Source organism: Sapajus apella, unplaced genomic scaffold, assembly GCF_009761245.1.
Source record: "Sapajus apella isolate SASKATOON/1434 unplaced genomic scaffold, GSC_monkey_1.0 scaffold86, whole genome shotgun sequence".
NCBI lineage: Eukaryota > Metazoa > Chordata > Mammalia > Primates > Cebidae > Sapajus > Sapajus apella.
Window position 1 is genome coordinate 2,573,712 of NW_022437026.1, and position 24,484 is coordinate 2,598,195.

At 36.0% G+C, this 24,484-nt stretch overlaps 1 protein-coding gene across 16 annotated transcripts in view; it reads left to right on the forward strand.

The window, feature by feature from the left end:
• ERC1 (ELKS/RAB6-interacting/CAST family member 1) overlaps positions 1-24,484 on the forward strand; it is a 542,093-nt gene that overhangs the window by 300,794 nt on the left and 216,815 nt on the right. The window lies entirely within an intron of this gene.

Sequence of the window (24,484 nt, forward strand, 5' to 3'; positions counted from 1 at the left end):
GGGTTTCACCTTGTTGGTCAGGATGGTCTCGATCTCTTGACCTTGTGATCCACCCGCCTCGGCCTCCCAAAGTGCTGGGATTACAGGTGTGAACCACCGTGCCCAGCCACCTTTTCTTTATTCTCTTAGGATCCCCTTACAGTTTGTTTATTCTTGATACATGCTGCCCCACCCTGAGCCCATGCTAGAAATTTAGAGAAGTTGTGTGATGTCCTAAAGAAGGAAGTTTCCCCCAACCTGTGTAAACAAATTGAGAGTTGGAAGTGAATGATCCCCACAGGGGAGAACCCAAAGGCTCCTTTACTTTTGGTTTGTCCCTTTCCACATGGGGATTCTTTTTCCGGTACCTTTCTCTGTTTACCTTTTGGTAGGTTTTGTATTTTATTGAATGTAAGTGTCTGTTTTCTTAAACTGAGCGTAAACAACATCTCCTAAATAAGTCTCAGAATTGCCAGGGGCTAAGGAGCAGCATGCTTAGTTCAGCTGTGCTATTATGGACTTTAAATTTTTGAATTTTCTTTTAACACTTTTAAAGAATGATTTAGATATCTTCACTGGGGCTGGGCAGAGTTGGCTTACACCTATAATTCCAGCACTTTGGGAGGCAGAAATTGGAGGATCGCTTGAAGCCAAGAGTTCAAGACCAGCCTGAACAACAATGTGAGGCCTTGTCCCCCCCCTAAAATTTTTTTTTCCAATTAGCTGGGCGTGATGGGGTATGCCTGTAGTCCCAGCAACTGGAGGGTCTGAGGTGAGAGGATCACCTGAGCCTAGAAGTTTGAGGCTGCAGTGAGCCATGATTGTACCACCACATCCCAGCCTGGGCAACAGAGTGAGACCCTGTCTTTAAACATAATAATAACAACAACATTTGCACATATGAATTAAATTTTTCTATTAAAGGCCCATTTTTAACAATGATACTTAGTGATAAACAGTGATATTTTTTCAGATTGCCATTTTGACATCATATGGCTTATATGCTAAGTATAAATTCTTGATGTTCAAGATCATAGGATTATATCTGTATAATGGTTTGCTAGGTAAATATACATTATTGAGCATTTTTAAGGCTTACATATATTTTTTTAATACATAAAGTTCTTCATTGGCTGAAAAATCTCCCCTGTCATTTATGCAGCAGTTATCACCAGAATGCCCAAGTTCATTTTCAGAATGAACAGTTGCCGAATACAGAAGCAAAACTAGTAGAGGGGTATGTCTGTAGAAGATGATGTGCACTAATAGAACTATAATTGTATTCCTTAGTCTTTCGTATTGCCTTTTTAACTTTTAGCAATTCCCAGAGTGTACAATTTGTTTTTTACTTTTTAAACATTATTCTTTACTGGTCTGAATATTAAGTTATATTTCCCTCATTGTTTATTAAATGGCAGTGATACTCTTAAAATAAAATTATACTTTCACTTGTGCTTTTTTTCCTACAAAAGTTTAAAAAATATCTTGTACTTTTCCAGTGCCATATTAGGCACTGAAAATGCAAAAGTAATAGATACAGCCTCTGTCTTCAAGAAGCTTGTAGTTTATTGGGAAAGACTGAAGAATGAATTTATAATTATGGTTCTGTTTGATAACTACCATGATAAAGGTCTTAATACAGAGCTTTAAGAATAAAGGAACAGGGGCGCCTGAAATCCAGATTTGGGAGGTCTACAGAAGGCTTCATGAAGCAGGTGTCTATGTGTGAGTTGAGTCTTAAAAACAAAGTATTAGACAAAGAAGTGAAAGATGTTCAGCATATTCCATGTAGAGGGAACAGAGGTGAAAGCTGGAAGTGTCTAGGAAACCAAATGATTGTTAGTAGCTACAGTTGAGTGTAAATAGGAATGGCAAGAACTATGTAAAGAAGAGAAAAAGATGAGAGAGTAAGAGAGATCATTTGCACAGGGGTGCACAGTCAGATCATGCCGTATGAAGCATGTTCTATATTCAAGATAGTAGAGAACCACTGAAGCATTTGAAGCAGAGAATAATGCTTGTTATTAGCTTATTTGCTCATTAATTCATTCAACAGATCTTTATTACTTACTCAGTGGGTGCTATGGTAGTCTTGGATAACACATAGTGATGAATAAAGTAGCTGTGGTTTCTTGCCTGAGACCTTACAGTTCAGATGGGGACACAGACACTAATTCAGCAAATAACATTTAATTACTAGTTGTGACAAAAGAAAAGAATAGATTTTCAGAAATGCATAATAGTTTATTGAAAGTTAGCAACTATTTTAGATTAAGTGTTCAGAGAGGGTCCTCTATGAAAGTAGCTTTTTTCCTGAGCCTTGAAGGCTGAGAAGAAGCTTGCCTTGTGACAATTGAGGGCCAGAAGCAGCAATTACATTGGTAATAACGTGGAGAAGAGCTGAACATGTCTAAGAAAGGCTAATATGACTGGTGGGCAAGAACAGTGCGTGCTATGCATGGCCTTCTATGTAAGCCATCATAGAAGTTTGTGCTTTGTAAGAGGGATGGAAGCCATTGAACAGTTTTAAAGAGGGCATGACATCATCCAGTTTATGTTTTTAAAAGATCATTCTGGGTGTTGGGTGGAGGATGAATTGGTGGAGGGTAAGACTGGAAGGGGTAAGATCAGATGGGTTATTAAAGAAGTGTAGACTGGAGATCTTCTAACTGAGGTGTGCATTGACACAGCCTCTCAGCCTGTAAACATATGTATACCTGAAATTGATCTGCTCAAAAGGCTCCTAAGGTGTACAGATTCTCCTTTTTCACTTTCCCCTGCACAGTTGTGCACCCCTCACTTTACGACAGACACAACTCTCCTGATTTTTACTATCCTATATTCCTCAGAGGTGAAAGAACTCTGGAATGATAACAAAGGAACAGTTCAGCATATTGGTGTTAAAATAATGGATGAGTCTGTCAGGTTTTCTTCAGTTCCTGTTCTCAACAGAATTGAAATAAAACCTAGTTAAGTTGCCAGTTGGTAGATTATTATAAATAATTTTCAGTGACAGGTTACCATCTGGTTTAAGGTATGTAATTCTGAAGTAATACAAAAAATTGAGTTACATTGCTATAACAAAACTACTTCCATTCCTATTCATTTATACATATGAAAATGCTTTCTTAGTGCTTACATCTATGAAAGGGAAAAATACCAATAGAGTTGATGCTGAACCCTTATCTTCCTTTTTTGTTGTTGTTGAGATGAAGTCTTATTCCGTCGCCCACGCTGGAGTGCAGTGGCGACATCTTGACTCACTGCATGCTTTGCTTTCTGGAGTCAAGTGATTCTTGTGCCTAAGTCTCCTCAGTAGCCGGGACTAAAGGTGTCGACCACGCCTGACTAATCTTTTTGCATTTTTAGTACAGACAGGGTTTCATCATGTTGGCCAGGTTCATCTCAAAATGAATTCAGGTGATCCGCCTATCTCTGCCTCTCAGAGTTCTGGGATTACAGGTGTGAGCCACTGTGCCCAGCCTGAACTTTTATCTTTCTATTAATAAGTAATATTAACAAGGAATAGCTAAATTAATAAAAGTATAAAAGTCCCATTAATTTCATTAAGATAAATGTATTTAATGATAAGATACATTTTAATTAAAATGTATTCTTTATGTTTAATAATTTTCTCATACTTAATGTTTATATTGGTTTTGATTGATACTTTATTACTAGTGATTCTAATGACAGCTCAGTCCACAAGAATTTTTAAGGGTTATGACCACAGGAAAATATTAAAATATCAAATTTAAATTTATATAAATATTTTTATTGAGAAAAGTACAAGAAAGGATTCACGCAAACAGCCTAGCACAAAGTAAATTACATTAGTATAAAATATTAAGGAGAAGTAGAATGGAAGCATAAGGTCAAAGAGAAAAAGGAAAATGTAAATAATAATTTGTCCTTACAGCTTTTAAATAGATAATGATGGATATCAAGTATGGTATTTGTATTTTATCGAATACTTCCTTTTTTAAAAAAAAAAGTGATGCTTTTTAAAAAAAGCCTTTAATACCCAAGAAATTAGATCCTTTGCAACTCTTTAAACTTACGTTGTAAAAAATTTATATATCAAGTTAAAATCATTCTGTCTCAGTATGTTTGTGAGCAGAAAAAAAGAAGTACAAAAATAAATTTTAAAATCATAGTTTCATAAACTCTTTTAGGAGGTATACAAGTAAAAATGTGTAGAGAATCTTGGTCTACGCAAGACGTTCGGCAGATCAGGCAATAGCTGAAGAGATTCCACAGTGGCAGTGGAGATAAAGAGAAATAGGTAGATTTAAAATGTCTTTTGGAAATAGAGCTAAAAGGATTTGGTGAATTACATGTATGGATAAGGATAGAAGAGAAAACAAATAAGGCCCTTGGATTTCTGGTTAACCAACTTGGAGACTGGTGGCACAATTTTTTGAGATGAAAAAGCTGAGAGAAAAATTTGTTTGAGGATAAGAAGCAAGGCATGGTGTTAAAGAAATGTTAGTTACATTATCATCAATTTTAGAATCGTTATCATATCAGATATATTTATTTTTATTATTTATTTAGAAATGGGGTCTTGATGCATTGTCCAGGCTAGACTGCAATAGCTATTTACAGGCATGATTGTAGCACACTACAGCCTCAAACTCCTGGACTCAAGCTACCCTTCCACATAGCTGGGACTGTATGTATGCACAGTTTATGTTTTTAGCCCAGTTTTCTCTTCTGAGATCCAAACGTATGTAACAGACAGCAGCCTACTTCATATCTTTACACCAATGTTTCATTGATATCTCAACCAGAAACTGTCCAGGTTCCATCTTTTGATTACTACCTTCAAGCCAGTTTTTCCGTCAGGCTTGCTCATCTCATCTGAGAGGACTTCTTTGTAATCTTTACAAAGTTGAAAATAGGCTTACTGAATGTGAGGGAAATCAAGTCTGAGAAAGGGAGAAGTGATAGGTTAGGTACAGAAATTTTTATACTGTGGCTCTGTAGTTCAGAAGGTCATTCCAGAACCTTAGGGAAGCTGTATTCTATAATGGCTAAGAAAGTGGACTCTAGAGTTAGAAGCCTTGGTTGGAATTAGGCTTTTACCACTTAAAATTATGATCTTAGCTAAGTTACTTGTGGGTCTGTTCCCTGAACTATAAAAGAAATAGTTGTTTTATCTGCCATATTAAAGAGATGATATCTGTATAAAGCACTTATAACAGATTCTGGCACACAGTAGGCCCATAGTGAACATCTACCACTATTGGTACTTATGTTGTCACCACTACTGCCCTCTGTAGTTCCAAGGGAAGGCATTGCTCTGACTGGGTGGTTGAAGGCCCCAGAGAAACACAGTATTTATAGACCTTATCTGGTCAATTCAGCATCAGTAGTGACAAACTTATTGTTAAATTCTAATTTATATTATGTAAAGTTTTAATGCTGTGACTCAAGGAAATTCTTGTCCTCTCTCCCATCCAGTCTCATATTTTAGAAGTTGTATATTTACATCAAATGAGAATAACACAGTCACCTAACTGGCTGATCAGATAGATATTGTTCTTATCGCTAGATTATTCATTCTCTGAGAGTCTGTCTTAGATACATATAGGTTCTTAATCTGTACATTATTTCCCATTTTACATCCATGCTCTTCTCATATAAATAGCTTGAGTAGCTTTAGTAAACTGCTAGAAATATATGCTATAAAATCCAGTTCTAGTGCTTTCAGTTTTACTAAGCCAGATGTTCTATAGTTTCCAGAAGGAAGGGAGGGAGGGGAAAAATACTTTCTTAGCATTATTTAAAACAAAGTATTGGTTTTAGAACATTATCCTTAGATCTAATTCCTAGAAGCAAGAAGATAAGGAAATTTTAAGACTGCAAAAATGTTTTAAGTGTTTAGTCTTTGTAATCTTAAATTGGAATTGGAAGTATTTGTTTAAATTTATGGCTTCTCTTAAATACATAGTCACACATACATTTCCTATGTACTGCAAATACCTAGAAAACAAATTATCTTCTCAGAAGCAGTGCTCACTCCTAGTGCTCAGATATGGTTTCTGAATACTATTCAATATCAGAAGGACTTGAAATCTAAAGAGAAATGTTTTTTTTTTTTTTTTTTTAAAGTGAATACTGTATACATTTTTCTTCAGAGTGCTTATTGGCTTCTGAAATCTCTGTATTCTTTATGGCAGCACTGTTGAATAGAACTTTCTAAAGCAGAGGTAAGGTTTTATGTCTGTTCTACCAAGATGGTAGCTTCTAGCCACATTTCTATTGAACACTTAAAATGTGGCTAGAGCACTTGAAAAATTGATATTTTGCTTTTATTTAATTTTAAATAAATTTTAATGGCCATATCTGGCTAGTGGCTACTATATTAGATGGTTCAACTGTATAGTACAGATGGATGGATGGATGGTCCGTGAAATGGTCAGATGGATGGACAGCCAAATGGTCAGATGGATGGACAGACGGATCCATGGATTATCTGTCTGTCTATCTATCCATCCATCCATGCATCCATCCATCCATAGCAGATACTAATTAGTTTTTCCTCCTAAGCCTGGCAGAATTGTGATACAGGATATTCAAATACAAGTATTTTCTGATATAGTTGGTCATTCTTAAAATTTTTGTTTTTGGAAAAACATATGTGGGTCACCTAATGGCGTAATGGCAGGCACGTGTAATCCCAGCTACTTGGGAGGCTGAGACAGAGAGAACTGCTTGAACCTGGGAGGTGGAGGTTGTAGTGAGCCGAGATCATGCCACTGCACTCCAGCGTGGGCAACAGAGCGAGACTCCGTCTAGAAAAAAAAAAGGAAAAACATGAGAGAGATAGTAACTCAGATTACTTTGTTTGTACAAAGTAATTTTTTATCTAATTACTTTGTTTGTACAAAAACATGAGAGAGATACGTAACTCAGATTACCATGTTTGTCAAAGTAATTTTTCCTTTAAGAAATAATGGTGGAAGACTAGATCACTTTCAAGGGATATTATAATTGCATATGAGTGTTTTGTTCAATATTCATGTGGTAGTGTCATGTAGATGCTTAAAGTTATAACATGAGTGTTGCATATGAGTGTGTACACCACCACACCTGGCTAATGTTTGTATTTTTAGTAGAGATGGGATTTCACCCTGTTGATCAGGCTGGTCTCAAACTCCTGAACTTGTGATCCACCCACCTGGACCTCCCAAAGTGCTGGGACTGCCCCTGGCTGGAAGGTATCTCTTAACACATTGATATTTAAATTGAGACATGAAAAGTAAGTAGGAATTAGTGAAATTAAGAATGGCAGGTAGGCCGCCCGTGGTGGCTCACGCTTGTAATCCTAGCACTTTGGGAGGCCAACGTGGGTGGATCACCTGAGGTCAGGAGATCAAGACCAGCCTGGCCATCATGGTGAAACCCCATCTTTTTTTTTTTTTTAAAAAAAAAAAAAAGAATGGCAGGTAGTTTACTTCAACAAGAACCACATGTGTGGAGACCCTGATGATGGAAAATAGCTTGATAGAGTCTGGAAACCAAAAGAAAACCAGAGCTCAAAACCAGGCTTCCTTCCACTTGTGACAGAAGGCAGAGTACCTCTTATTCTTAATACATAAACTACGATTTTTGTAGATTTAAGGACACTTATTGATTACTTACTGCCTGCCAGTCACTGTGATACATACTTTCTTAATAATATTAGTCAGTTGTTAACAAATTCTCATATATATGTAATTTTTTCTAAGCAGAAAACAAGTGTCAGTGCTTGTTGGGTCCTTTTTCAGAAGAGTAAAGAAAGGCTTACAATTCTTAAACTACATGTTCCTTCTGAGTGAAGCAGTCTCTTCAACCTTACCTGATTCCCTTGTCTGGATAAATCCTACTTCTTCCATAAAACCTTCTCTGACCTTCCAAATCTGAGTTACATATCTCTCTCATGTTTTTCCTTTTTTTTGTAGACAGAGTCTCGTTCTGTTGCCCAGGCTGGAGTGCAGTGGCATGATCTCAGCTCACTACAACCTCCACCTCCCGGGTTCAAGCGGTTCTCTCTGCCTCAGCCCCCCAAGTAGCTGGGATTTCATGCACCTGCCATTACGCCAGGCTAATTTTTTGTACTTTTAGCAGAGACAGGGTTTTGCCATGTTGGCCAGGCTGGTCTCAAACACCTGACCTCAGGCAGTACGTCCGCCTCGGCATCCCAAAGTCCTAGGATTACAGGCATGAGCTACCGCGCCTGGTCTCATGTTTTTGAACTGCACCTGTACTTAGCCCTATGTTTTTTAAAATAACACTGCATTATTATTCCGTATTTACCACCTATTGCTTTAAGAGACTGTCTTCATTTTGTCTCAGAATGAAAGCTCCTTGAGGGCAGGAGCTGTGTCTTATTTACTGTTCTATCCTCAGTGCCTGAGGTTGTGCCTGGTACACCTAGTACACAGTGACATTCAATGAATATTTACTGAGTAAATAAATTAACTTATGAATGAATGAATGAATGAATGAATGCAATTTTGTTCTGACTTTCTTAATGTTTGCAGCATCACTGTACTTAACAATTTAGGATTTAATGGTAATTTTATCATATTTCTATACTTAACAGTGTTTTGAAATGTTTTTATTCTTTGTTGCAACTGCTTTTTCACTGGATTTAATAAAGTACCTTTTCATCTGAACAGAAAAAGTTAAAAGATGTCAAAATTGTAAGTTTAAGGAATTAGAATAGATAATTATTTGAAAGTTATATACATTTTTTTGTGCTTGATTTTAAAACATGGTAGCCAGAGTGGAAAAATAAAATTTAGAAATTATTATTATCCCTGACCTGTCTTTCAGTGGGAGAACAGAGAGCTTATATGTCTCAAAAAATGAATGTGCAAAATTCTAGACCCATTGTTGTTGGCCTTTTAACTAGTGGGAGCTAGCTGAAAGTCTTATGTAGCAGTGAGCCTTCCACTCTGAAATACCAAGCAACCATGTTTATGAAAACATATAATAATTCAAAACATTCTGCAGAGCAGATATAAACTGATTAGATTAGTTTGAAAATCTTTTTGATCTTACTTTATTTCCTTTTAGTGTGACTGAAACTTCTGATCATCATTGGTAAATTTGACATTAGGTTTTTCAAGATTTGTGTCATCTTTCCCTGACTTGGAATTAGGTTCATAATATTATTAAGAATGGGTCATTTTATATAGTGCTGTAATGGGTTACATTTAATATTTTACAGAAGTCTCTTCTTAACATACCCTAAATTTTTACTTACTTTTGTAAGTCTTAATCTCTCTGTGAGAGATACTTGAAATGAGTAGCTAAGGAGTCCAAAAGTGTTACAGTTAGAAGCGTTATTCAGAACTATGTAGAATCGTTCTGTCTCACAAAAATATATAGTGTTAAGTTAGCAACATAAACTATGCTTGTAAAGTAGTTTATGGGTTTCTGCAGAAGTTCATCATGTTTGGTCAATGCACAGATTATAGATACTGTTGCTCAAAGACAGTTCATTTTAAAAATGTAAGATATTATGAAACATGATATTGATAAGCATATAGAAAGTATATTTTTAATGTTTCCGGTATCTAAGAGATATGACAGTTAAATTCACAATCATTTTCTCTTTGCCATTGTGTAATCAGTTCACTATTTGAATTAAGCTCTGTCAAGAGGAACTTAGTAAGTTTCATAGTAGACTCTTGCTCTACTGTCAAGGAGTTTGAATCCCTTTTGTTAGGGTGACTGGTTATGAAATCAGTCACTTGACAGACCCTGAAGTGAGACTGCTGGAAATACGTCATGTCTGCCTTCATGGTGACAGCTGGCTACAAAACAAACTCTACCACAGCCATTCTGCAGTTGACAAGGGACTTCAAAGGCCAACGGGGCTGCCACTTCAAAGAGAATTCTGCCATCTCTGGCTTGTTGAAAGAAGTTGTTAAATAGCTGTACTGTGCCCTACCAGAAATCTCCATGTTTAGACTTTTCCTTCTTTTGATCTTAGAAAGATGTATGAAATGTCTTAAGTTAGAGCAATGATAAAGTCTCTAGTAATGGCAACCCAGTATTCTGCATTTTGATCCATTTATTGATGGAAATTATCCAAATATGTTCTAATAACAGGAGGTTTAAAAACTCAATGTCTCAGAGAATGAATGTCCAAAAGAAGAGTCGAAACTCCATAGTATTGCTGTAGCAGCCTTAAAAAATGTGGAAATAAGATGGTAAAGAAAATGAAACTCAATCTGTTTTTAAAACTTTTTGTTTCTTCATGTAGTTTCTAGCCGTTTTAGTAGACTCAGATTCTGAATATTGGTAGATTGGAAAACAGCACAAATCTTTAATCGTTAAGTCTAATTTGCATGATTAAAACTAACATTTCTCCATTTTTAGTGACTTTGTACTTAAAATTTGAAGCTACCTTGTACTGTATTTAAAATTACATTCATCCCTTTCTGCTAGATACAATTTTGACATAATTACCTTGTGTTTATGTTAAACAACAAAGAAAGCCTCAGAGTTTTAATAGAACCCTTAATAAGAGGTCAGAGTACTAACAAGCATCTTCAAGAATAACAAGTTTTCCTTGTCTTTCCTTGCCTTTTCGACAGCAACACGAACTCTTTCGTTTAGAATACGGATAGCCCTAGAAGATACTCCTTTCGTGAAGTAATGTTTAGTATACTGGAAAAAGAAAATAGAAAATTTTATAAATATTATGACAGTAAAAAATATAGAGATTTTATATGTAATATGAACCTGGAGTGTGGATTAGTTGGAATTTAAAATCCTTTTAAGCGAATGACATGACCTTTTCCTAATTATGTGTTTTCTCTCTCATTCTGTGTGTTATAGGAAAATAAAACTAAAAGATCTTCAGATTGCTTTGTCCTGATCTCCTATTTTATTATAATTTCTCTTAAAATTTCTCTTTACATAAAATTTTTAGAAATTGAGTTGACAGAAGCTTTAGGAACTATTAACTTCCTCTATAATTTTGCCAGATGGGGTCAGTAGATAACTGCTAAAGAAATTCTGAAGCAGAACTGAAGCCCCCAGGAAGTAACCATATGACATGGTATGACCAAAAAATTCTCTAGAAACATAAATAATTGCTCTTCAAATAATGTGTTTGGATTTGTCTCTTTTTTTTGTTGTTGTTCTCTTAGTTTCTTCCTCTAGAAAATTTTTTGACAAAGTAGCAAAAGTAGCACATGATAGTATTGTCTAGAAGTTCAGGAAATATCTATGCCTATAAATTTTGGCTTAAGTTTTCCTTTTATTCAGCAAAAGGACTATAGGTGTTTTCAAAAGTTATAGCCACATGAAAAAATGAACTACAGTGGAAACAAAGCTTTGGCACTTCCAAAATTAAACCGTAGAAATGACTGCCAGAAGTCTATAGATACTGGTTTTCAAAGCAGACTTTTTTTTTCTTTTGAGATGGAATCTTGCTCTGTCGCCCAGGCTGGAGTGCAGTGGCATGGCCTCAGCTAACTGCAACCTCCACCTCCCAGGTTCAAGCAGTTTTTCTGCCTCAGCCTCCTGAGTAGCTGGGTCTACAGGCACACGCCACCACGCCTGACTAATTTTTGTATTTTTAGTAGAGGTGGGTTTCACCATGTTGGCCAGGCTGTTCTTAAACTCCTGACCTCGTGATCCACCTGCCTTGCCCTCCCAAAGTGCTGGGATTATAGGTGTGAGCCTCTGTACCCAGCCAGACATGTTTTTATACTATATACTCTCTCTGTTTGTTTTTGAGACGGATTCTTGCTCTATTGCCTGGCTGGAGTGCGGTAGCCTGATCTTGGCTCCCTGCAACCTCTGCCTCCCAGGTTCAAGTGATTCTCCCACCTCTTTCTCTTAAGTAGCTGGGACTACAGGCACTTGTCACCACACCCAGCTAATTTCTGTATTTTTTGGAGGGACTGGGTTTCCATGTTGACCAAGATGGTCTTGATCTCTTCACTTTGTGCCCTGCCTGCCTTGGCCTGCTAAAGTGCTGGGATTACAGGCGTGAGCCACCGTGCCTGGCCTACTATGTACTCTGTCTAAACTGCAGAACAACTTCTGTACAAGGAAGCACTCATGGAGTCTAGTGGCAGATCTATAACAAGTGATAAATCATTTGCTTGTAATGAGTTCCTGGGGTGTTTGGCTCTTATTTCTTTTCTCCTACTGAGAGGTTTGATAAACCAAGTTGTTGATCATAGAAGCAGTCATCCAAGCTATGGCTAAAGGTGAAGCCATGGGAGCCAGATGGCTTCCCACTGATTTTTATATGCAGTTTATGTTCTCCTTGGCTGTGTCTTCCTGGATGTTTCAATGAAAGATATTTTTTCTGGAAAAATGTGTACGGTGGGATTTTTTCTATTCAACAGATAGTTTGTGTGTGTCATGTCCCAAGCCCTATTTTGGCATTCAGTTGTCCCTTCCTCTTATCTTCACCCTCTTTAGTAAATGAATAAAGATGCAATAAAATTAGTGTAAAGTGCATTGGATTAGAAGTCAAGTGATGTGGATTCTAATCCTTGTTCTGTGTACTAACAGTGATTTGACATAAGTCTTGTAATCTCTCCAAGTATCTGTAACCTCACCTAGATTGAAGAAATTATTATCCCCTAAAGTATCCACTCATTACCTCATATTGAAATAAGTATTTGCAAGGGTTTTAGTAGCTTATGAAGGAAGCATGCAAGTGTTGAGCCTTATTATGGCTAAAATCACAAACATATCAGACATGCATATACACACATATCATACGTGCACATACACACATGTATTATACATACACTTACATGATGTTTATGAGTTCCCTCTTGATGTCCTAAGGTTACCAGACATAAAATCCCATCCTTTTACTTTTCCCCTTTGGCTAATAGTATACTTTTGATAAGGTCAAGTAAGTGTCATTTTATTTGCCAACATTGTATTTCTAACAATTGTCCAGGGTTATGTTGAAATAAATTTTCTCCACAAAGTATGTGTCTAATTAATGAAATGTCAACTTTATTTATTTCTAGGGGGCAGTTTGATTTTTTTCAGCATTACAAATGAGAAGGATTAAAATTTCCAGTTAAAATGCCAGTAAACTTTTATCTTTGTTGAAAACTTAAGGAAACAGTATGAATCTGTTTTACTTACATTTTTTCATTTGATCTTAGAAGAAGGGCTTAAGCCCTACATGATCTCTTTTGTTTGCTGTTTTCTGAGTAGAGTGTAATAAATATATTCTCCATTTGAAATGATCAGATTATTTCAACTAAGAACAAAATTTCTTTCCAAAATCTGAACAAATTATATAGCCATTCAACACCTGCTTTATCCTGTTGTCTTAACTGCCTAGCAAAACAGGAAAAAAATTGCCTTTTCAGAAGGGAACTTACCAGAGCTCAAAGTTCTAGGGATGGTCTTTGTCATTCTACCTCTATTCATATTTCTTTTCCTAAATTAGACATTTGTCAGAAACCGTCATGAAATATAAAGAGCTCTCAGACCCAGATGCAGAAGAAAGCATAAAATGCTGGTTGTCATCTCTTTGTTACTGCTCCTGGAGAAAGAAAATGCAGTCTGTTACTTAGATTATTTCTGTCCTCCTTTCTTCCAGGAGGACAGAAGAATCATGGAGCTTATGTGTACCAGTAGATCATTAATTTTTTTGTGCTAATTGATTTTGTTACAATCTCTTGCTGAAATAAGCAAATTATGGGAGATAAATAATATTTTGCTGTCAAAGCATGATGTAGACTGACTTAAAAAAAGAGAAAAAAATGAAATAATATTCTGAAAAACATACTTTTTCAGTGCATTAATTCAGGTTTTTATTTTTTACTTTTGGTGCTATGCTGCCAAAGTCACTTAAGTAGAATTGGCAGTGATGAAACATTGGTCCGTCTTAGGTTCTTTCCAACATCAGTGACACAAGATGCTGACAGTCATAGCAGCAGGGTGATGTTTGCTTTGAAAATGTGCAGCCACATTTTATTGTGTCTGATTTTTCAAGCTCTACTTAGGAGTGATGAGTGCTTATTACAGGATTTATCTACCTAAGCCTTCTGAGTTTTTTTTTTTTTTTTTAGAAAAGGAAAATTGAGATGGCTTGAAAAAGAAGCATTTCTCTCACACTGATATGTTTCCATTCTCTTTTTAAAAGAGTGGGGATGGGAACGCTCCCCAGAGTGACTCATTAGTTGCTATTGTGGATGTTTGTCCTGAACACTTATACATCATAGCAAAGCAGCATTCAGTGTGTATAGTAGGATGGAGTCAGACTACCTAGGTTGGAATCCTAGCTTTGCTTTCTCTGACTGTGTGACTTCGGGCAAGGCACTTAAACCCACTAACCCTGTTTCTTCTCACATAAAAATGTGGATAATAATACTTTATACCACTATATAGGATCATTTTGAGACTTTAATAAGACAGTATATCTAAAGCACTTAGAACAGTGTCCTTCAAAGTATTCAAATAATGTAAGTAATTATTATTGCAACAACTATCGCTGTTCCATACTTATACTGTACCACTGGTATATATCTTGTAAAATAATTACCATGAGTTGGCAAAAAACATATTGGAAAAAAGAGATTTCTAGTGTAAATACTAGCCTAAAGCTCCCTTGGGAAATGTAAATTTAAATTTTCATTAGCAATGATTGTGAGATTCCCCTAAAGGAATTTCCTAGGAAGGGATGATAGAATGTATCTATGTAGGTATATATGTATGTATGTTCTCACTAATACTTCACAAATGCTCCTCAACCCAGGAGATTGATACCTTGTTTTCTTTGTAATTATAAAACAGAGTAGGTTTTAATATAGAATTTTGCTCTAGTCAGGGAAACTAGTGGACGTCTCAAATGACAATCTGACTTATGTGATGACTGCTGAACCTTTAGATAATCTTTTTGTACCACTCCCTTTTTCTTCTAATTGTTTTCTTCCTTTGGAGACTTAAGCCTTTTAGTCTCCTAAGAGAGTATAACAAGATTTTCCATATGCTTCTTAGAAACTACAAAAAGTATTTTTCTCCTGGTTGTGGAAGAAAAGCTGGGAAACTTGAAGAAGCAGGCTTTGCCAGTCTCCGAAGCCCCCTGTTGTGCTGCTTTCTTAAGGAAAGTAGATCTCTGGTAAAGTCATAATTTGTTCCCTTCTTATTCTGAGCAAAAGTTTATTAGCTTGTGATTTAAGCAAACCATCTGGTCCTGCTGGCATTGCGCACTGTCAAGCCCCGTGCTTTCTCCTTAATATGTTACTGGAGGCAGTTAAGTTACATATTTGTGTCCCAGCTCTGGCCTGAGCCTTTCTGTGTTTTAAAACGTCTGCTTTTGAAAATTGTGCTGTGACCTGGAGTATATTTTAAAAGTGTTGAGAAACTCTTTATTGTTTTGTATAGGATTTATCTCCTCTTCTACTCAGCGGTCTTTACCTTCGTTTCTCTGGCTGTGCCCAATACTGTACAACTGCCCAGTGGTAGGCATGAAATGGAACCAAATGGTTCTAGCTGAAAGTGTTCTCCTGGATTGTGGAAAGGTAACAGAAAATGAAGTAATTAAATTTGACTTTGAAACTGTTTCCCTGGCTTAGAACCAGAGAGCAAATCAGATGATTAGTTGGAAATACTTGCTTATGGTGCCATTCTTGCCTTGAATACCCAAAAACTTACTTGGATATATGTATAATCTGAGGCAGAAATACTTTGAGGATCTGGCACTCAAATGGATGGGAAAATTAGGCAATCTTTAAGAAAACAATTTTACTAACAGGTAAAATTCTGGAAGTTAGAGATTTTTTTCAGTTTTTTTAACAATATGTAATAGTTTTAGGTATTTATGGGGTACATGTGATATTTTGCTATATGTATACAATGTATAATGATCAAATCCAGGTAACTGAGGTATCCATCACCTCTAACATCTATTATTTCTTTGTGTTGGGATCATTCCAAATCTTCCCTTCTAGCTATTTTGAAATTCACAATAAATGATTGTTAACTCGAATCTCCCTACTGTGCTACTGAACACTAGAACTTACTTTTTTCTATATAACTGTATTTTTGTACCCATTAACCAACCTCCCTTCATCCCCCTCTCCTTCCTACCCTTCCCAGCCTCTGGTAACCACCATTCTATTCACTACTTCCATGAAATCAAATTTCTTCTAGCTCCCACATATGAGTGAGAGCAAGCAACATTTGTCTTTCTGTGCCTGGCTTATTTTACTTAACATAATGTTCTCCAGTTCCATTCATGTTGCTGCAAATGATAGGATTTCTTTTTATGGCTGAATAAGATTCATGTGTGTGTGCGTGCGTGCGTGTGTGTGTGTGTGTACATACCATGTTTCTTTTATTCATCCACCGATGGACACTTAGGTTGATGCTGTATTTTGGCTGTTGTGAATAGTGTCACAATAAACATGGGAGTACAAATATCTGTTTGATATACTGATTTCTTTTCTTTTGGATATATACCCAGTAGTGGGATTGCTGGATCACGAAATAGTTCTATTTTTAGTTATTTAAGGAAACACTATAGCATTTTCCATAGTTGCTGTACTAATTTCCATTTCCACTAACAGTGTATGAGTGTTCTCCCTTCTCTGCATGCTTGTCAGCATTTGTTATTGTCTACTTTTTTGATAAGAGCCATTTTAACTGGGATGAGATAGTGTCTCATTGCGGGGGGTTTTTAGGAGTGGTTGGTGGGGGGAGACAGAGTCTGTTATCCAGCCTGGAGCACAGTGCCGTGATCATAGCTCACTGCAGCTGCAAACTCCTGGGCTCAGGTAATCCTCCAGAATGGCTAAGACTACAGGTGTGCACTACGGTGCCTGGCTAATTTTTTGTAGAGATGGGAGTCTCACTCTGTGGCCTAGGCTGGCCTTAAACTCCTCCTTCCTGCCATGGCGCCCCAAAGTGCTCAAATTGTAGGCATAAGCCACTGTGGCCAGCCAGGATTATGGTAGTTTTTCTACTGTTAAGCCAACCTTGAACTCTTGGAATACAACTAACTTGCCCATGCACATTTTTCTTTTTTGTGTACACTAATTTTGGATTGGTGTGATTATGTTTAGGAATTTTTGCTACATGTTCAGGATTGAGACAGGCCTAAGCTTTTCTTTTCCCGTGTTAATTTCTTTTCCCATATTAATTTGTAAAGTTTTGATATGAAGTTATGTGAGCCTTATTAAATACATTGTTGAGTGATTGTTCCCTCACTTTTATATTTCCGATTTGTGTCTGCAAGATTGAAACTATTTGTTCCTTTTATATTTGCCAAAAGTTACTGCTATAAATCTCTGGACTTGAAATTTGTGTGAAAAATTTTGGTTACTGACTCATTTTTCTCAAATTTTCTTTTTCATATTTAGCTGGCTTTGCTAAGTTCAATTTTCCTTGGCATTTGATGATTTAGTCTAAATTTTCAAATGTACTGGCAAAGATAACCCTTGTATCTTTTTAACACCTGCAAGACTATTAGTTGTGAGCCCGCTATCATTCTAAAATAAATATTGTTCATTGTGCCATTTTTCTTTTTCTCTTTTAGTCTCAAGAAAGATCAGCTGACTTTCTTAGTGTTTTCAAAGAATGAATTTTGGGCTTTGTGGATTCATTTTATAAAAGGGTGAGAGGGATTTGGTTTCCCATTTGACTGTCTTGGGCTGCCTTGATCTTTTCTTTTATCCTATGAAGATACAAAACCCAATGTTCAACAGCTTATCAAGTACTTATTTTTGAATGCTCTGCCTGTTCATCCCTGACCTGAGAATTTCTTACCTTTTGCCAACACATAAATGCATGTTTTATTATCGTCAATTGTTTCTGTGAAAGTTACTTCCAGCATCAAGTCTGTCATGTTTAAAGACACATTTTACCCTTCATTCAAAACTCTTAACTTCCAAAACAACAAAAAAAATTGATTAAAATATGAATAAAAGATCTGAATAGACATTTCTCAAAAGACAACTTAAAAATAGCCAATAGGGGGCCAGGGTTGTGGCTCATGACTATAGTCCCAGCACTTTGGTACTAATCCTAACATTTCAGGTGGCCAAGGCAGGTGGATCACTTGAAGTCAGGAGTTCGAGTCCAGCCTGGCCAATGTAGCAAAACCCCGTCTCTACTAAAAATACAAAAATTAACCAAGTGTGGTGGCGCACACCTGTAATCCCAGCTACTTGGGAAGCTAAGGCAGGAGAATTGCTTGAACCAGGGAGACGCAGTTTGCAATAAGCCGAGAATATACCACTGCATTCCAGCCTGGGCAACAGAGCAAGACTTTGTCTGAAAAAGGAAAATAATTACTATAATCCACCACAGTAAAAAAATGATAGAAGAAAAGTTATATGATCATCTCAAGAAATGCAGAAAATTTACATTCATTTATAATTTTAAAAATTTCTTAACTACCTAGTAATAGAAGGGAATTTCCTTAACTTAAAAAGGGCATCTATTAAAAATTGTACTACTTACAGATAAAACTTATAAAGCATTCTTTTTAAAAATACAAATAAAATAGAGTGCATGCTGTCATTATGTCTATACAGCATTGTAGTAGTCATTCTAGATTGTGCAGCAAGGCATGTATGTGAAAGAAATGAATATTGTAAGAATTACAAGAAAATAGTACTATCATAGTTGTCTATATAGTAAATTTCAAAATCTATCAGTAAATAAGAGCATTTAAGAAGACTGCTAGATACAGAATCAGTATAAAAAAATCAATTCAGTTTCTATAATCTGCACTGAACAGAAAATTTACATTTTTGTAACAACGATACTATTTACTAGAATATTAAGAAGTGTATAAAGTACCTAGGGATAAATATTATTAGGATGTTTAACATCTTAATGGGAAAATTTATTAAACTTGATATTAAAGTTCTAAAAATATATTCATTACCTGTTCTAGAACAGTACCTGGCATATTATAAAATCTAAATATTTTTACAGAAGTTCAAGAATAGCTAAGATGCTCTTGAAGAGAACAAGGTGAGACTTATTAGATATCAAGCTTTATAACATGATAATAATTAAGATAATGAATCTGGTATTGGTGCAGGAATAGGCAAGAGAGTAAAACATAATAGAAAGTATGGAAATATCCATGCTTATGAATATACTTGATGTATGTCAAAGGTTAAGATAGAGTAGATTTTTAAGTAAATGGTACTGCGACATTGGCTATCCATATGGGGAAAAATGAAATCAGACTCCTGCCTTAATAGCATATACAAAAATGAATTCCAGATGGATTAAGGACTAAATATGAAAAGCAATACTTTAAAACTCTTAGGAAGTTTATCAATCAGATATTGTGTAACAACCACAAAATATCAGCAGCATATTGTGATGGTTAATTTTATGTGTTGACTTGACTGGCCACAGGGTGCCCAGATACTTGCTCAGTTAGTATTCTGGGTGTTTCTGTGAGGGTATTTGGGGATGAGATTAACATTTAAGTCAGCAAAATTGAGTAGAGCTGATTGCCCTCCCTGATGTGGGTGGACCTTATTCAATCAGTTAAAGGCCTGAGTAGAACAAAACTCTGATCCTTCCCAAAGGAAAGAGAATTCCCTCTGCCTAACTGCTTTCAAACTGGGATATTAGCTTTTCCTTGCATTTATTCAGACTCAGACTGAAACATTGGCTCTTCCTCGGTCTGGAGCCTGCTAGCCTTCAAACTGGAACTATACCATTGGCTCTCCTGGTTTTCAGGTCTTTGGATTTGGGTTGGAACGATGTCATTGGCTTTCCTGGGTCTCTAGCTTGCCATCTCACCCTATAGATCTTGCTGTTTGTGAGCAAGTTTCTTCTAAGTTGTCTTTGTTTACACATATACACTCTGTTTCTTTGGATAATTCTGTCTAAGATACATAAAATAACAAGCATTTATTTCTCATTCACATACATGGAGGTTGAGAATGGAGGGCTCTGCATTAGTTTTAACTGGGGTGGCTCTGCTCCACATGCTCTTTCTAGGGCCCAACTGAGGGGTAGCAACTATGCAAAATGTTCTCTTGGCAATGGTAGAAATGCAACTTAGCCACTTAGACTATAAACCTCAGCTTGTGTCTCATCTGCAAACATCTCTTTGCCCAAAGGAAGTCATGTAGCCTAGCCAAAGGTACTCAAGATAATCTGCCCATCATGAGTCCATAGCAAGGATATAGATATATATTTTTAGTATAGAGGAATGAATAATTGAGAGCACGAATTCAGTCTACCAATGAAGGCAGTATAAAAAGAAATAGGACTTTGAGTATAAGAAAGGATTTGTTAAACAGAATGTAAACATCACACATTATAAAATAAATGTTTGATAAATTTGAACATATTTATATATGGTATAGTCGTGCATTGCTTAACAACAAAGACTTTAATTACATCTGGGAAATTCATTGTTAGGCAGTGTTTCTTGTGCAAACATCATGGAGTGAACTTACACAAGTCTATATGGTATAGTCTACTACACACCTAGGCTATATGGTATAGCCTTTCTCTTCTGGGCTATAAATTTGTAGAAAACATTACTGTACTGAATAATGTAGGCAGTGGTAGCACAAAGGTAAGTGTTTTAGTATTTAAACATATCTAAACAGAAAAGTACGATAAAAGTACAATATAAAAAATTTTTTAAAGATACATCTGTTAAGGAAACTTAGGAGTGGAGCTTGCAGGACTAGAAGTTTCTCTGGGTGAGTCAGTGAGTGAGTGGTGGGTGAATGTGAAGGCCTAGGATATTACCATACACTATTGTAGACTTTATCAACACCGAACACTTAGGTTACACTATGCTTATTTTTTAAATGTTTGTCTTCTTTCCATAATAAATTAACCTTAGCTTACTAAGCTTACTTTTTAATTTTATAAACTTTTAAATTTTTTAAAGCTTTTTGACCCTTTTGTAATAACTTAGCATAAAACACAAACATTGTACAGCTGTACAAAAATATTTTCTTTATATCCTTATTGTGTAACCTTTTTTTCTATTTTGAAAAATGATTACTTTTTTATGACCTTTTAAAACATTTTTTTCCCAAAACTAAGACATAAGAACACACATTAGCTTATGCCTACACAGGGTCAGGATCATCAGTATCACTATCTTCCACCTCCACATCTTGTCCCACTGGAATGTCTGTCTTCAGGGACAATAGCACACATGGAGCTGTCATCTTCCTAGGATGTCATTGCCTTCTGGATACCTCCTGAAGGACCTGCCTGAGGCTGGTTTACAGTTATCTTCAAAAAATAAGTAGAAGGAGTACACTCTGAAGTAGTAAGTATAGTACAATAAATACATGAACCAGTAACAGTTGTTCATTAAGTATTATGTATTGTACATAATTGTATGTGCTATATACTTTTATATAACTGGCAGTGCAGTAGGTTTGTTTAACCAGTGTCACTACAAACACGTGAGTAATGCATTGTGCTACAACATTATGATGGCAGCAGTGTCACTAGGCAATAGGAATTTTTCAGCTCCATTATAATCTTATTGGACCCCCATCATATATGTGGCCTGTTATTGACCAAAGTATTATGTGCCATGTAACTGTATTTCTGATTATCTAAAGCCAGTATAATGAAAGGAGAAGATAATTTATGGAAAGAAGATTTCTATAAGGCCAGAGTATAAGTATAAGCCATAATCTGGGAGAAGAAATTTGCTACACGTGTAATTGATAAAGGGTTGGTATCTAGAATATACGTTCATTAACACGTTTATAACTCCTTTAAATCAACAAGACTAAGAAAAACAAGCTGTTTTTGGTATGGGAAGATGGGGATAGGTGGTGTGGGAAGGTGGGGCTAGGAATTTGAAGGAAGAAGTATAAATGGCTCCTAAACAAACAAAACATGTAACTTCACTTATGATTATTTAGATGATTAAATAATTTGATAAAAGATTAATTAATAAATTTTTAATGAAGATTTCTATAAGGCCAGGCACAGTGGCTCACACCTATAATCCCAGCGCTTTGAGAGGCCGAGGCAGTGAGATCACCTGAGGTCAGGAGTTCAAGACCAACCTGGCCAACATTGTAAATCCCTGTCTCTACCAAAATACAAAAATTAGCTGGGTGTGGTGATGGGCATCTGTAATCCCAGCTACTTGGAAGGCTGAGGCAGGAGAATTGCTTGAACCCAGGAGGTGGAGGTTGTGGTGAGCCGAGGTTACACCACTGCACTCCAGCCTGGGCAACAGAGCAAGACTCTGTCTGAAAAAAATAAAAAATTAAAAAAAGTAAAATAGAAAATAAAGATTTCTGTTATACTGCTGTCATCTGAACCCACTAATCAATGTGTGTATATACCTGTGTAACGATCCTGCACCATCAGCACACGTACCCCAGAACTTAAAAGTATAATAAAAAAAAAAAAGTGGGAAAGACAATCAGTTATGTGTCTTGTGTGATATACTATGAACTACACAGCCTTACTTATGAAATATTATCAAAAAGACCAAAAATATTGAACCCAGATCTAATGAAGCCTTAAAGCCTTTAAATCTTTCAGTTTAAAGAAAAATGAGGACAGGACATTAAATGGCACCATTAAAAAGTAGTCAACAAAGGCCGGGTATAGTGGCTCATACCTGTAATCCTAGCACTTTGGGAGGCCAAGGTAGGCAGATCTTTTGAGGTCAGGAGTTCAAGACCAGCATGGCTAACATGGCAAAACCCTGTCTCTACTAAAAATACAAAAATTAGCTGGCAGTGGGGTGGCTGAGGCTGAGTTTAAAAATCTGTAAAATTACATACTACATAAGTTCATTTGTATAAATTTAAAATAAACAGGCAAAATTAATCTAGAGCGTTAAAAGAATAATGCTTACTCTTTATCTGGAAAGGGGATATGCGGGTAGTTTCTGGGGTACTGGTAACGTTTGGTTTATTGTTCTGTGTGCTGGTGACATAGATATGTTCACTCAGAAAATTCTTCATGCTGTACGTTTATTTTATGTATTTATTTTGTATTTTAATAAAAAGTTTCCCAAAATGTTTAAATGCATAGGGGTATGTATAGAATGGGCTTCCATTTATGTAGAAAAGGGAGGAATAGGTTATTTATACATGCTTGCTTGTGTGTATGTAAAATATCTGTCCAAGTTATGTAAGAAAGTGACAGTGTTGGTTGCCTGGGGTGGCAAAAGACGATGGGGGAAGATTTTTTGAGATCATAAAAGATGGACACATCTTATACTTTATGCATCAGAGCTCCTATAAACTGTTCTTAACCATTACTGATTTTATGTTATAAGAACATAGCTTGGTATATCATTTGTACCCAATTTTAGATAAGATTGTACATGAATTAAACTGATAAAATGGAATCAATGCTATATGTTCATGTAAAGCTTGCAGATATGTGAATATATTGCATAGAAATATTTTCTCCCCCCCCCACTTTTTTTTTTTTTTTGTTTTATAGGGACAGGGTTTTGCTCTGTTGGCCAGGCTAGTCTCACACTCCTGATCTCAGGTGATCCACCTGCCTCAGCCTCCCAAAGTACTAGGATTACAGGTGTAAGCCCGGGCTTAATTACAGCAACCGGGACTGTGAAGATGCTGTTAGCTGAAGACATTTAACTAGCCCACTTCTGAAAGGATAAAGTAATTTAGGTGCCAAAAAAACTAAATGCGTATGCTTACTATCATTGTTTAACAGCTGTTACCAATCAACGTGGAGACTTTGTTTAGGTATGAAGCACTAATTTCCAGGGGTCAATGAAACAACTTTGATTTCTCATGCTGATTTTTGACTCTAGGCTTCTCTGTTTTAGTTCCTCACAAATGGGTTTTATGTAGGAGTCAATGAACGGTACATGCACCATCTCTACCTGCCCTACCCTCTACTTCTGAAAAGACTGGTTATTACCAAGATTATTTCTTGACAATTAGCAATCCAACATAAATTCTTGTAATTGATGCAGCTGGCTGTTTGATTACATTTGCTTCTGAATGAAAATGAACATGTTTATTTAAATAATTCTGATTTGGTAGCCACCTCGAGTAAGTAGAAGCAACTGATGAAGTACTTACCTTGCTCTCTGTTTCTTTTCCCTCTGTTTTAGCATTTTGTCTTTCTTCTCTGGTGGTTTTTTTGTTTGTTGTTTTTCAGGTCTATTTCTGTCAAGGCTTTTTTTATTTTTATTTTTATTTTTTCGTTTTAAAGCATTCTGTCTCTTTTCTATCTGGTTTTATATATATATATATATATATATACTCACACACACACACATACATACATACATGTATCTATATAGGTATATATTTTCTTCCTGCCTTCCTTAAAAAAGAAACACCACCTACCTGGCTTTAGAGCAAGAAATTATCTGATTGAATTCTGGCAGTTTCCTTTTAAAAGAAATTCTTCTTAATGATGTAAACAGGAAAATTTTAGTTTAGAAGACTAAAAATTATTTATGTATGTATATGGGGAATCTGTTATTAGTCAAGTTTATGTCTTTTATTTCCTAAAGTCATTCTGTATATGATTTTTTAAATAT